This window comes from Globicephala melas, chromosome 9 (genome assembly GCF_963455315.2).
Source record: "Globicephala melas chromosome 9, mGloMel1.2, whole genome shotgun sequence".
Lineage (NCBI taxonomy): Eukaryota > Metazoa > Chordata > Mammalia > Artiodactyla > Delphinidae > Globicephala > Globicephala melas.
The window spans coordinates 57,643,812-57,654,143 of record NC_083322.1 but is presented as its reverse complement, the minus strand read 5'-3'; the positions used below and the strand labels follow the sequence as shown (position 1 = coordinate 57,654,143).

The window sequence follows — 10,332 nt, the reverse complement described above, 5'->3', positions numbered from 1 at the left end:
ATGAGAGGAAGCTAGCAGTCGTTGACTGTGTCCTGATCGTTCGGGCTGATTGCTGCAGAGGCATGGGGCCAAGCTCTACGCGATACATGTTCTGGCATTATCTGTCTGTATTTTCAGCCTCTCCATGAAGTCAGTGGTTTTTGTTGTTGTTGTTGTTAATTTATTTTATTTATTTATTTTTGGCTATGTTGGGTCTTCGTTGCTGCACGCGGGCTTTCTCTAGTTGCGGCGAGCGGGGGCTGCTCTTCGTTGTGGTGCGCGGGCTTCTCATGGCGGTGGCTTCTCTTGTTTCGGAGCACGGGCTCTAAGTGCACGGGCTTCAGTAGTTGTGGCACATGGGCTCAGTAGTTGTGGCGCACGGGCTTAGTTGCTCCGCGGCCTGTGGGATCTTCCTGGACCAGGGCTTGAACCCGTGTCCCCTCCATTGGCAGGTGGATTCTTAACGACTGCGCCACCAGGGAAGCTGTGTTTGTTTTTTTTTTTAATCTAAAAAGTCTTTGTTGAACTGATAGTTGGACCAAGTCCTGTGGTTAGTAAGAGGTATAATTTTGGATGGGTTTCTCCAGTCCCTGCTTGACATGTTCCATTAGACCACTGGTCTGAGGATTTCTTTGGAGACAATTTCATTTTTATAGCCTACTTGTCCTCATTTCCTTTCCTCTCATCCTACTGTGTGACTCAGAGCCCTGAAGCGACATATGGCTGCAGCATGTCGCCCTGGGCTTGCCTGCCCAGAAGTGTTCCATATTCCAAAAAGGCTGTTAGAAACTCTTTGAAGTCCAAGGCTTTTTCTTTTGTTATCTTTTAGATTGTCAATAATACTAACACAGTCATCTACCCACAGAGGGTGATCAATAAGTGATTCTGACTCATTTAAAAATGTGCCTCAGATTCACCAAAGCCCAAAGCTTCCTTAGAGAGAAACTGGCTCATTAAAATGGTATCACACCAGGTCATCCTTATTACCTTCCCCCCAAATTATTAAATGTACATGTTACTGAGCAGGGTGCTTTGCAGACTACTTAAAAAGAAAAGAAAATCTATTTTTGATTGTGAAAAAATCTTTGAGAACTGGAGACAAACTGCCTTTGCACCTGAGCAGAATTATAAGTTACTCAGTTCCGGAGAGGAAGAGAGAATTAAGCTGCTCATTATCAAGGCTCCTGGTAGCCTTGGCGCCCCACAGGCTCAGGATGACCCGAGAACTCGCAAACTGCCTGCTGGTGAGGCAATTAACGAATAAAGAACTGAGGAAAGGCTCTGAGGTTAAAAATTATCAAGAAGGGTTCGATATAATTTAAATAGGAAAACGAATACTCTGCATCTCCATTTTTAGCCGTGGTTTTCTGCAGTCGTTGAGTTTAGTTCTGTTTCTGTTCTACAGAATACCTAAGTTGCTCACACTGTCAGTGGCAGTTAACAACTACTCAATAGCTGCTGCAACCCAGCTCTCATTCTCTTCTTTATGTTCGGTATTATTGCCTGTGTGAAAGTGAGGGGTTTTTCTTTTGATGCCCTCAAGGACAGCTTTTATGTGTAGAAAAGACCATTTAGAGGTTTACTTAGGTTTCTTTTTAAATGAATATTTTATTTACTTGATTTTGTCTTAAGCTTTTAATGTACCTTTATAGTCTTTGAATTCTTTTTAAAAGTGTAGCAAATTTTTACAGTTGCTTTTAAGGGAGATTTCAGAACCTTATTAAATTCCCTTAAACATCTTAGTTTATTAAATTTCCTTTTACGTTTAACATTTTACATTAAAATGTTCAATTTTCTTTTCAGCAAAACCATTGTCTAACTTAAATACAGTCTTCCTGGCTACTTAACTCTTCTTAATCTCATAAATTAAACTTATAAATACCTCAAGGTATCTTGAATTTTTAAAGAATGTACATAAATTTAGTAAGAATTGAATTTAATACCACACACCTAAATCAATTACACAAGTACACTTTAGAAAATGGAATTACAAGGGTATTAAGACAAGTAAATAAGAAAATATAGTGGCAAATATGCAAGATTCCTTAATGCAAAATATTGACACTATGGATTTTATTATCTGAAGATTTTTATACATACTCCTAATTCTCCCTGGGCGAAAAGATACTTAATCACTAGAGAGACATTTATGTCATACCAAAAATGTTTAGAAGTGCCTTCTGCATAAGGTGAGCTTCTAGAATGATTCTTTTTACCCCCCTCTTTTTTTCTTTTTTACTGGTGTAAAAAATGCATAACATAAAATTTACCATCTTTACCACAAGTGTACACTTCAGTAATGTTGAGTATATTAACATTGTTGGGCAACCAATCTCCAGAACTTTTTTACCTGGAAAAAGTTGAAACTCTATATCCATTAAAAAAACAACTCCCCATTTCTCCCTTCCCCACAGACCCTGGCAACCACCCTTCTACTTTTTCTTTCCATGAATTTGGCCACTCAAGATACCTCATATAAAGAGCATCATACAGTGTTTGTCTTTTTGTGCCTTACTTGTCTCACTTAGCCTAATGCTCTCAGGGTTTATCCTTGTTGTAGTGTGTCAGAGTTTCCTTCCTATTTAAGGCAAAATTCTAGAATGATTCTTAATGACAACAGTGAGGGAGCTCAAACTAAGTCTTAGTTATAATCACTATACCTTTCAAAAGGGGATGGAGAAGTGTTTCACATAGTTCATGTCCACGAATTTAAGCCTCAAATAAGTCACAGTTTTTCTAATATAGGCATAAACTGCTGATTCTCTCCACAGTTATGGTTTTCCCACTAGGATGCCTCTTGGATCTTAATACTCCTAACTTCATAAAACATTTATCTCTCAAAACAATATTTTAGGCTGGGGCTTATATGGGAACAAATGTATATTTATATCCCCAAAGCTCAATGCAATTTTTTTTTTTATCAAGATGATGAGAGGGAAAAGCTTTGAGTTGTGATCCAAATACAACTGACAGAATGACAGAATCAGCGTAGAAGCCTTGACAAGCATACCATAACGTGAATAAAAACTCTTTTTATTGTGACTCTTATGATGTCCGTAGGGTAAAGAGAAGTATGGAAGCACTGCTGCACACAATACAATATTTAATTACAGTAATTTCACATCCTAATGTTAGAGTCTGTTACTCACATGCAGTTGTTTTCTGTATTTTAAGAAATTGGTTGGAGGCATTGAGTTGATGGTTAACGTATTAAAAGTGTTCCTGTTTAAAATAATTGGACATAGGCTTCTGTTAACAATTTTGTGCATAACTGCAGATTGTCAGGAATAGTTTACTGACATTAATCAGGAAATGCCTGCATTTGTCTTCTAAAAGGACTGTGTGGCCCCACTAAGATTGTTGCCACTTGCTTCATCATCTCATTTGGCTTTCCACTTCGTGTCCTAAAATACTTAAACAGCTTCCTATCTTGAAAAACCTCTGGACTTGACCATATCTTGCATTCTTTTCATCTTTCTATCTTCTAGGATTCTAATTATTATACATATTAGACGATATCTAATTAACTTCCAGACATCCCCATAGCTTTGTTTTCTTTTGCACTCTTGACTTTTAAAATCTTTCAGCACTTGGACACACAATGTGACCATGTTCTTTATGTATCTGTATTGCCTGTCGGTGTCTGCCTCTTAATCTGCCTTGTCAAATTAAAAAGCTCTTTTGGATGGGTTACAGAAATGTTTCTAATATTTAGCGAGTCCAATTTAGGTTTTAATTCTCTGTTTTAATAAATGAAAGCAGTAAATATGTATTTCTGGCTCCCATTCAAGCTGCTTCACTTCATGGACAAAAAACATTTTTGCTCTAATCCAAATAATGAAACAGTCACATTACAAAGTGACCAGAGTGATTTTGTCATCTGTAATCTTATTTTTTATTTTACCGGTCGTGTTAGAATGAAAATGTCCAACTTGTTTGCTTTACAAAAGGGTCATAAGAGCAAACTGTTAATTTTTCTCAACTTAGATTTTTATGGCAATACCTGCAAAATATTAAAGTCAGAAGAAATTGTTACTAGCTTTAGAAGTTTGATGAATTTTTGCTGTCTATGAATGGGAGCAGATTAAGGAAGGATAGACCAGTGTATCCACAGAAGCTGGAAAGAATCTGAGATCCAAACCCTGGCAAAACCTCTTTTAACTCTAATCTGTTAACAGCTAGTACCCCATTTGCAAGAAAATGCGAAAAAGAAACATTTCCAGACCAATGAAAGGATAATACCATTCTAAAGAAAGGGTATATTCTGAGGAAACAGAAGAAAATTATTCCTCTGAAAGATATTTACTAATTTTTATGGGAAATCATCTGAAAGCAATGATACTTTCCAGGTATACCACTGGGCAAGCCATAGTAGAGGTCACAGAACAGAAAGGTTCTGAGACCTCAGACCACCTGTTCCATCACAACACAACTGTTTGTTCTAGAGAACTCTGGCCCAAGGAGATAAGACTATAAATCAGTAAATTTAACTATTTGTTCAGGGAATTTCTACAAGCCAATTTTGTCCAGGTAAATACTTTGCTTATTTGGATAAACAGTTCTCCTATTGAGACAATACTTGCTAGCTGGCTTGGGCAAACAGCTTCCTAATCCTTCAGCAGTTTACTCATCAAAACACCTTGCTGTCTCCACCAATCCCAAATTATTGTGTCAAAACTATCACAATAATAAACTGCCATGAAAGACTTGCTCTAAAACTTGTAAGTCCAGCTCCTTAAACCCTACAAATACTACTTCTTGAAATCTCCCTTCTGATATACTACGAAGACTATCATGGGGGTGCTCCCCCTTGTGACAGTAACTCTAATAAACTTAGCTTTGCTTGATCAGTAGGTTTCTCTGATGTTCTTTTGTGGAATTGACACTGACAACCCTGAAGATACAAGAAGATCTGATTGAGACCCGCTGGCTGACACAGCCCAAGGCCCTCAGCTCTGAAGCCACATGGATGCTTGAGGCTTCTTGAACCTCATGTTCAGGGACCTCTCCCACTGCAGTGGTCAAATAGGTCCTGCATTGGTGCTCGGACCCAATAGATTTATGTGAAGCTCACTAAAACTGAGTTTATTTTGTGTCCTGGGAATGAGAGGATTCCTCCTGGGAATCTTTGTCTATCTGGTCAGATTTGAAAACTCACATTTGGAGGGAAACCTAGCTTGTTATTTATAACACAATGTTTGGGTTCTTTTTCTGTTCTTGTCACTTTTTGCTGTGAGGCTATAAGAGAAAAGTCAGAGGGGAAAGGATTAGCATAGGTTTAATGGTTTGTTTCTGAATCCATCCCTGAGTACTGACAAGTTCAAAATGCCTCATCAGACCCACATCCTTATAGGACCAATTTTGCCTTGGGCCACCTATCCAAAGCTAATAAAACTGTACCTTCGTCTGGCCTGTGTTTCTTTGATAGTCACTTAATTTTGTTTCTTTTGCTTGGAGCTGGAAGTCTGAAGCCTGTGAGACTTGGTGATTGGCCAGATTCTCACCAAGTGTTGCAGTTCTCATGAGGTCTTCTTTGACACTCTGGGGCACACATGTGCTGCCTTCATGCTTTCATTCATGTGAATATTTCTCTCATCAGCCTATTTCACCAAGGTGGTTTTAGAATTACTGTGGCCATTTCAGGGAATTTCTGAGTTGAACAAAATGCAAATGGGAAGAAAACCTTGGGAGGAGATTCTCTGATTTGTGTGTCCAAACAAGAGGTTACTTTTTTAAAAAATTGAATTACAATTGTTTTACAATATTATATTAGTTTCAAATGTACAACATAGTGATTTGATAATTTTATAGTTTATACTCCATTTACAGTTATAAAATATTGGCTATATTCCCCATGTACATTCTTGTATCTTATTTATTACATCGTTTTATCTTATTTATTTTATACCTAGTAGTTTCTACCTCTTAATTACCTTCCTCTATCTTGCCTCTCCCCCCAACCCCTTTCCCCACTGGTATCCACTAGTTTGTTCTCAGTATCTCTGAGTCTGTTTCTGTTTTATTATATTCATTTGTTTGTTTTATTTTTTAGATTCCACATGTAAGTGAAATATCAATACCCATGATATTTTTCACAGAACTAGAACAAATAATACTACCACAAATACTAGAACAAATAATGCAACCACAAAAGACCTCAAATAACCAAAGCAATCTTGAAGAAAAAGAACAAAGCCAGAGGTATCAATCTCCCTGACTTCAGAATACACTACAAAGCCACACTAATCAAAACAGCCTGGTATTGACACAAAAACAGACACATAGATCAATGGAATGGAATAGAGATTCCAGAAATAAACCCACACACATATGGTCAATTCGTCTATGACAAAGGAGGCAAGAATATATGATGGATAAAAGACAGTCTCTACATGGTTTGGGGAAAACTGGACAGCTACATGTGAAAGAGGTTACTTTTTAACTTAAGAGATCCACCCCTCAAGTTTTCCTACTGTGGTGATTACTGAGTACCAGCTTTTTAATCATAAGTTTTGATGGAATGGTTAAAGGCCCTAGTTATTGTTTAAATAAAGTGTAATGCTTTTTTCTCTTGTGTGTATATCTGTAAAAATAGGGTTTCTTTCATCTGACCCCTTTCCCTTGCTTGCAGATCTTAGATAATTAGCCTTTTATTGATAATTTTATATCTATCTTAAGCTGGCTTCCTCTTGTTTCTTCTTTCCCTTTCTTATTCCCTTCTCTTTGGAATTTTAGAAGTTAATTTGTTCATGAACATTGCTCTGTAATGATGTGTAAATTCTAGAATATCTACTGTAGATATAAAGTTTAAAGTTTCCAAAATAAAAAAAAGGGGAAATATTAGATTGTTTGTGCTGCTTTGTATGATTTTCCTCGCCAAGAGTGAAACTCAGCAGAAAAGTTAGCTGTGATTTTAAGTAATGGATGTGGCTCCCAGCTAGAAAGAAAAACTCAACACTGAGAATTTTTGGCCAAATTTCACAGTCTTTAAATTCTTTTTTTTTTTTTTCCGGAATTTTTTAAAAAAATATCTTTATTTCAAATACAACAAAATAGCATACTAGTTAAGAGCACAGTCTATGGTTCCAGAATCCCTGAGTTCAGACTCTGGCTCTGCCACCCATGGGCTATATGACCTTGGTGTAAACCTGCATACCTCGGTAAAATTCTTGATATTATTACAGAGACTTATTTATATATGAAAAATCAGGAAGATATTCTTCTTAGATAGACAATTCTTTGGACAAATTAGAGTAATTTAACTGTAGCTTTTAAATCAACATAATGTCTTACTAATTTTATCAACATGTAAAAATGTTTAGCAAAATATTTTAGTTAGTATGAGTTTAATTTTTCATGATTTAAATGTTTAAGATTTCCTACATCATTTCCATGGATCCAGTAAATTATCTTTGTTTCCACAAGTTTTTTTAGGATTAAAAAAATAATGAAGTGTGTTTAAATGAAAATGTAATGAGAGATGTCTTTTCAAAGAGTTTACTCTTTTAAATTCTTGTTATGTGGCCTAAAATGTCAACAGCGCCAAAGTGAAGAAACTTTGTTTTAAACCAAAATTATGAATCCAGTCGGAATTGTCCAAGATTTCACCTTGATAATGTAGATTTGCTTCTGAAGTAAGCTTCTTTAGAAATTTTTTTTTTTTTTTTTTTTTTTTTGCGGTACGCGGGCCTCTCACTGCTGCGGCCTCTCCCGTTGTGGAGCACAGGCTCCAGACGCGCAGGCTCAGCGGCCATGGCTCACGGGCCCAGCCGGTCCGCGGCATGTGGGATCTTCCCAGACCGCGGCACAAACCCGTGTCCCCTGCATTGGCAGGCGGACTCTCAGCCACTGCGCCACCAGGGAAAACCAAAATAAAATTTTTAGGATGTCTTTTTCATTTTTTTTTTATTGTGGTAAAATATACGTAATATAAAGTTTACCATCTTAACCATTTTTAACTGTACAGTTCTATGGCATCAAGTACAAAAAGTTACTTCACAATATTGTGCACCCATCACCACCATCCATTGCCAGGACTTTTTCATCTTCCCCAACTGAAACTCTATACCCATTAAACAATATCTCCCCATTCCTCCTTCCCTCCAGCCCCTGGCAACCACCATTCTACTTTCTGTCTCTATGAATTTGACTGCCATAAGTAGTTAATGGAATCATATAGTAGTTGTCCTACTGTGACTGGTTTATCTCACTTAGAATATCTTCAAGTTTCACTGTGTTGTGTCATGTGTCAGAATTTTCTTCCTTTTTAAGGTTCAGTAATATTCCAATGTATGTATATAATACATTTTGTTTATTCACTCATCCTTCATTGGACACTTGGATTGCTTTCACCTTTTGGCTATTGTGAATAATACTGCTATGAACATGGGTGTACAAATATCTCTCTGAGATCCTGCTTTTAAGTCTGTGGGGTATATACCCAGAAATGGAATTGCTGGATTAAATGGTAATTTTATGTTTAATTTTTTTCTAGGAACTGTTATACCAATTTCCATAGTGGCCACACCATTTTATATTCACACCAGCAATGCCAAGGGTTATAGTTTCTCCACATGCTTGTCAACACTTATATTCTGGTTTTTGATAATAGCTATCCCAATGGTTATGAAATGATATGTCATTGTGGTTTTGATTTGCATTTCTCTAATAATTAGTGATTTGAATATTTTTTTCATTTGCTTATTGGCTATTTGTATATCTTCTTTGGAGAATTGTCTATTCAATTCCTTTGTCCATGTTTAAATCTAGTTTTTTATTTCTTTTGTTGTTAAATAGTAGTAGTTCTTTATGTATTCTAGATGTTACCTCCTAATTAGATACATGATTTGCAAATATTTTCTCCCATTCCATGGGTTTCCCTTTCACTCTCTTGATAGTGTTATTTGAATACACAAATGTTTTAAATTTTGATGTAGTCCAATTTATCCATTTTTTTCTTCTTTTGCCTGTGCTTTTGGTGTTATATCCAAGAAATCATTGCCAAATTCAAACTCATGAAGCTTTTCCCATATGTTTTCTCCCAAATTTTTTTTTTTTTTTTTGGCTGCGTAGGGCCTTCGTTGCTGCACGTGGGCTTTCTCTAGTTGCGGCGAGCGGGGGCTACTGTTCGTTGCGGTGTGTGGGCTTCTCATTGTGGTGGCTTCTTTTGTTGCGGAGCACAGGCTCTAGGCGCACAGGCTTCAGTAGTTGTGGTGCGTGGGCTTCCGTAGTTGTGGCGCACGGGCTTAGTTGCTCTACGGCATCCTGGATCCAGGGATCTTCCTGGACCAGGGATTGAACCTGTGTCCCCACCTGCACTGGCAGGTGGATTCTCAACCACTGCGCCACCAGGGAAGTCCAGTATTAGCTCTTATGTTTAGGTCTTTGATTCACTTTAAGTTAATCTTTTGTGTATGGTGTAAGGTAAGTGTTCAGCTTCATTCTTTTGCATGTGAATATTCAGTTTTCCTGGCACCATTTGCTGAAAAAATATGGAACACTTTACAAATTTCCATGTCATACTTGTGCAGGGGCCATGCTAATCTTCTCTATATCATTCCAATTTTAGTTTATGAGTTGCCAAAATGAGCATTAGATGTCTTTCAAAATTAAAATTATATTTGGGATTTCTCAAAGAGCCCCTGGAAAATCACAGTGATTTACACATTTATCTTATAAAAAGAGAGATGCCAGAAATATTTTAGGTTACTTTGATATATTTTATACTCCTGAACTAGCTCATTACTATATAAGGAATTCATGAGAATTATCAAATGAAAAGATAATTTTGTACAGAGTAAATGTTATCCATATAAAATATTATGAGATTGTGCACAATAAATTGACAGAGTCAAGAGATTTGTTGATGCCTTCGTTGTCCATGATGTAATCTAATCCAAGGAAATATATTAATAAAATTCTTATCTATTATACCATAATGGAAAAGTTTACTCTTTTCAATTTTGATACTGTTAGTCACTGTCATAAGTCAATCTCATCAATTTAGTTATACTATGAAGCAGGCAGTTCTGCTTCCTCAGTGGTTATAATACAAAACTATTCTTAACCAAATCCAGGAGCTGTAGCACTCAAATAGTTCTTCAAGAGAAGGACTTCAAAAACCTATGTTAAAATGAGAAAACATAATGTGTAAGCCATGTGTTGTAAAATTACTATAAACTACTATACCCCCAAGGCAATTATTTTATTTTGGAAAGATCTTCAGAGATAGCCTGAAAACACTGCTTTGGTTTTTTCAATTAAAAAAAAAAAATTAACAAATCAATTTTGTTTTTGAAGACTATGTTAAAACTGCAGTCATTTTTGCTTTTTTTGATGTATAATGTTTAATTA

At 36.5% G+C, this 10,332-nt stretch overlaps 1 non-coding gene across 1 annotated transcript; it reads right to left on the bottom strand.

The window, feature by feature from the left end:
• Positions 1-9,464: 9,464 nt before the first annotated feature.
• On the bottom strand, positions 9,465-9,571 carry LOC115853959 (U6 spliceosomal RNA). The gene has a single exon (XR_004039803.1). It is a non-coding gene; the product is annotated as a U6 spliceosomal RNA (small nuclear RNA).
• Between the last annotated feature and the right edge of the window lie 761 nt (positions 9,572-10,332).